Source organism: Octodon degus, unplaced genomic scaffold, assembly GCF_000260255.1.
Source record: "Octodon degus isolate 3935 unplaced genomic scaffold, OctDeg1.0 scaffold00510, whole genome shotgun sequence".
In the NCBI taxonomy this organism is placed as follows: domain Eukaryota; kingdom Metazoa; phylum Chordata; class Mammalia; order Rodentia; family Octodontidae; genus Octodon; species Octodon degus.
Window position 1 is genome coordinate 50,957 of NW_004525086.1, and position 5,468 is coordinate 56,424.

The window sequence follows — 5,468 nt, forward strand, 5'->3', positions numbered from 1 at the left end:
GTTTTACTCAATTAAAATTACAGTACTCTAATAAAAGAGATCATAGAGAATTCCAGAAAACGGAAATATATTCCTTGCTCTTGGATAGGAAGACCAACATTGCAAAGATGGCCCTACTTCCAAATTGTTATACAGATTTAATTCAATGACTATCGAAATATGACCAACATAATACACAGACCTAGAGAAGTCATTTTTGAAATTTATTCAGAAGCAGAAAAGACCTAGAATAGCAAAGGCAATCCGGTGTATTGAAGTGAATGCAGGAATCATTACAATTCCTGACTTGAAATAATACTATAAAGCTACTGTGATAAAATCACCATCTTATGGGCAAAAATTAGGCCTGAGGAACAATGGTGTTTATTACAAGATGGAGAAGTAACTGCAAACACCATCAGTCAACTTATCTTTGAAAAACAGTCCTAACATGCATACTGGAAGAAAGATAGTCTTTTTAAACATGGTGCTAGAAAAATTGTCAATCTACATGCCAGAAGCAAAAATTGACCCAGGCTCATCACCAAGCACTAAACTAAAATCAAAATGGATGAAAGATCAAAACATTAAAACAGAAACACTGAATTTCCTGGAAGAGAAATTAGGAGGAACTCTTGGAGACATAAGGGTAATCAAAGAGTTTATGAACAAAAATCAAATTTCATGGGTACTACTTGAAAGAATTGACAACTGGGGCCTCCTCTTTTTTTCAGTTTCTGTCTGAATAGTTTGTTTATTTATTTTATTTATATCTTTTTTTGTTTTTCCCCATTATTTTATTGATAAACAAATAGCAATGAGAAAGTTTCAAATCAAATCACTAGGACAGTTTCAATAATTAACACATTCAATGTATTCTTCCTAGTGGTTAATTGCTGTACAAGATGCGGACATGATATTCTATGAATAAACACCATTAGAACAAATCACTCTATTCATTAAGAGTATGTAACTATATATCTATCCTAACCAATATGAACACACAGATATAAAAAGGACATTCGTCTGTAACCTCTTTTTTGTTAAGTTCCGTTATTTGAATATTATAGGTGTGTAAACTCAGCAAAATATTCTAAAAGAGTTCAGTAGACCATAATAATATTGGGTCTTTCACTTGACTCGCAATGTCTGAAATTGTTGACGTGAGTTCCGTACAGTTCAACATAACAGCATGGCTCTACTTCTAATATCATTTTTATACTTTTCTGTTGGATGGTTAAGAGCAAGGTAAAGCAGGACCTATACAAAAAGAGGTGTAGCTTTTGGGTCTGATAAGGGGCCTTCTCTTGTTGAGAAGTTTTTGCACAAGAAAAGAAATTGCCATGAAAGTGAAAAGACAACCCACAAATTTTGAAAATATTATGACTAACAAATACTCAGACAAAAGTCTACTCCACAGAAATCATAAACAACTACATGGCTGACACTGACAAAGGATCTACAATCTGAGGTACAGGATCTCAGGATAAATCCTGAGGGGATTTCACTGACCTAATGGTGCTTTGTATGATTACCAGGATCATCTGCCTCAGCCAGAAGTATGGTGTAGCAGCACAGTGAGTCCTTTCACTGTTCACCAGGGGAAAAAGAGATAATATCCATTCAAAAAGCCAAAGAATAATATGAGCATTTACAAGCTAAGCGTGCTGCTAAGAAGCAAGAATTCAAAAGGAAAAAAAACAAGAGAGAGAAACTCAAGTATTCTACAAAAAATTGAAATATTTAAAATATTGAGTAAGAGGACTTAAAAGGATCAACCAATCTTAAATTTACAAATGGAATATCTTCTAAAAATATACAAGAAAAAAATTGAATGAAACATTTTATCCATTAGGGTAGAAATACCTGCTGAGAATTTATTGGGTTCATAGTTGAAAGTGGGCAGTCCCTGAGAATGGAACAAATTTGTCAACATAAGACGAACTGCTAAACTATGAATATATATATATATATTAGAATTATTTTCTTATAAAGGAAAAAATTAATATATTTAGTTGATGAATATGGCTGTTTTATTTTTATTTGCTTCTGGTAGAAGATTGGGTTGACAAACTTAAAAAGTTTATTTGGAAGGCAGACTTATGTATTTAATGCTTCTGTCACATTTCAAATTTTATGGAATAAAAAACATTGAAAAAGTTAAAGATAGCTTCACTTACAATGTAGTAATCTCTAGTGTTCCAACTATCAAAACATCTCGAGGAAAAGTAGAATCAAAAATCAGGAAATTATGTTTATATTCAATATGATTTCACTTCTGTGACTATTTATGTGATAACATTAAAATAATCATACATTGAAAACTGTTTACAAAATTGCAAATTTTTTTGAAACTCGAGTGTAATAAAGCACTGAAATAACACTAAACAGAAACAAACAAACAACTAAATGGAAAAGCAGGGAAAGCCTATTTTATTCCATGCTCTCAGAGGTTGTAGTTCAGGGATACTCTTATCTGTTAATTGGAGCCCAGAGCATCACAGTACATTGAGCTAGAGAAAAGCCAGCTCACAGCCAGGAATTTCACGTGGCATGGGTTAGTGAGGTCCCAGTGACATCTGCATTGGAGTACCCTTGATTAAACATCACGAATCCATGGACAAAAGCAAATCTATAGAAACCTCAGTGATGAACTGTGAGCTGTGTTCAGGTCAGTCCCCCACACTCATTTTACACGTTCCCCTTGTGGTGCCCTAGCATTACAACAAATTAGCCAAAAGCCTGCACAGGTGCAGAAATCAGTATTACAAATGATTGGGCTGTAGAGACAGCTCACTGGTTTAAGTGCCTGCTGGTAAGCCCAAGAACCCTTTTATGATCTCTGATATCACATGCTGTGCCGGCCCAGAAGAACCGGGAGCAAAAATCTGGCCATGGAAACCGGTCATGTGTGGGGAGACAGAGAAAGGAGGATCAGCACAAGTCTGAGCTGCATAGTGAGAACCTGTAATCCATTGATACTCAGGACTATTTTGTTGCCAGTACCATGCTGATTTTATCACAGTAGCTTTGTAGTATAATTTCAATGAGGAATTGTAATGCCTCTGTCTTGTCTTTGTTGCCTAGGATTGCCCTTGCTATTATGGGTATTTTCTGGTTCCTTATAAATTTAAGGAATGATTTCTGCAGGTCTGGGCGGTATATTGTTTATAGTTTGATAGGGATTGCATTAAATATGTACAGCAATTTTGGGAGTATGGACCTCTTGACAAAGGTCGTTCTTCCTATCCAGGAGCAGGGAATATCTTTCCATTTTCTGAAATCCTCTATGATCTCTTTTTTCAGAGTACTGTAATTTTCCCTGAAAAGATCTATGACTTCTTTAGTTAGATGAATTCCAAGGTATTTCAATTTCCATGGAGCTACTGTAAAAGGCTTAGTTTCTCTAATTTCCCTCTCAGCGTGATCTTCAACAAAGGAGCCAAACACATTTCCTGGAAGTAAGATAGCCTCTTTAACAAATGGTGCTGGAAAAACTAGATTTGTTCATGACAAAAACTAAAACTTGACTCATGTCTATCACCATGCACCAAACGAAGTAGAAATGGATTAAACATCTAAACATTAAAACAGAAACACTAAATTTTTTGGAAGAGAAAGTAGGAGAAACTGTTAAAGAAAAAGGGATAGTCAAAGAGTTCATGAACAAAAATAAAATCACAAGGGTAATACTTGAAAGAATTAACAACTGGAATCTTCTCTTATTGGGAAGTTTTTGCACATCAAAACAAATTACCAACAAAGTAAAAGCACAACCAACAAATTTTGAAAAAATTATTTAGTAATAAGCACTCTGACAAAGATCTGCTCTCTAGAATTTATAAAGAAGCAAAAAAAATACATTAGGGCCCCAAAATTTAAAGATTCAGTCCAGAAATGGGCATCCAAGATGAACACATACTTCTCAGGGGATGAAATTAAACAAGTGAATAAATATATGACAAAATGCTCCACATCACTAGCCATCTGTGAAATGCAAATTAAAACAACACTGAGATACCATGTTATGTCACAAAGAATGGCTATCATAAAGAAATCAACCAACAACAACTGTTGGAGAGACCATGGGGAAAAAGTGACACTTTTCCTCTGCTATTGTGAAAGTAGACTGCTGACGCCATTATGGAAACCAGTGTGGAGATTTCTTAAAGAATCTAGGACTGGAAATGCCATTCAAATCATCCATCCCCCTACTGGGAATTTTACAGGATGAATTGATAACATCATATCATAGTAATATATGTGTACCTATATTTATAGCCGCACAATTTGTGATATCCAAATCGTGGAAACAACCAAGATGCCCATCACCTGAGGAAAAGATGAAAAAGTTGTGGTATTTTTATACAATAGAGTATTATTCAGCTATAAATAATGATAAAAATGAAGCATTTATATTTAAATGGATGTCACTTGAAGATATACTGATAAGTGAAATAAACCAGACCCACATGCCCAAATATTGCATAGTTTCCATAGTATAAGAACGCAAAAGAAGAAATAAAAATAGAAAATTATAACACAATTGAAAGGAAAGCAAGAACTTTGAGAATTGGACAATGAGGAATGGGCAAATGAAAAGCTGGGAAAAAAGACAGAGGAAAACCATACATTTATTTGCACAAGATGGGTAAGGCAATGATTCTGAGAAACATCAGCAGGTTTTTTAAGCTAGCAGTTCATTGGTAACATTCTCACCCTACTAACGATATATGCTGATACAAGTGAATTAAGCAACTGCACTGAAGATAACAATATGTAGTAGAAGGGTCAAGCTTTTTATATCTGTCATTCTGGTCTTCTAAATACGTACTGCTTGACATGACATACCAATTATTGCCATAGTGTCCCTCAAATAAATGTTTGTTTTTAAAAAAGGGTAATAAATGAAAAAAAGAGACGAGAAAAAGAAAATGAGAACCTGTATTCAATCAATCAATAAATCCCTTAAAAAAAAAAAGATGATCATAACTGAGCCAGGTCAGCAGTGTATATATATACCTGCAATTGTTAGAAAATTAGATTTTACTGAGAGCTTACCTTAGGATTTATGGTGACAATGGCTCACCTCGTGTGTGTGTGTGTGTGTGTGTGCGCACACGTGCACATGTGTGTGTAGTCTGAGGACTGAACTAATGGCCTTGCTCTGCTCCACATTCCAAATCTGTTTTTTTTTCAACTTTAATCTTTAATGTTTGGAGACCATGTTTTGCTAAGTCACCCAGCCTGGGCTTGATCTGGACTGTTGCCTGTGCCACCCAGAGTACTGGGGTGTCAAACTTGTACCACCTCATCCGGACCAATTAAATTTTAATGTTGCACTGTTGATTGCTACTGGTGTACTGAAAGAAAAAGTTAATATGTATATTTTTCTCTTCTTTTAAACTTTTTGGACCAATCTTACATGTTTATATCTGGTATTTTCAACAGTAAATATGAAGACAAAAATTTGGAATATAAAAACCATT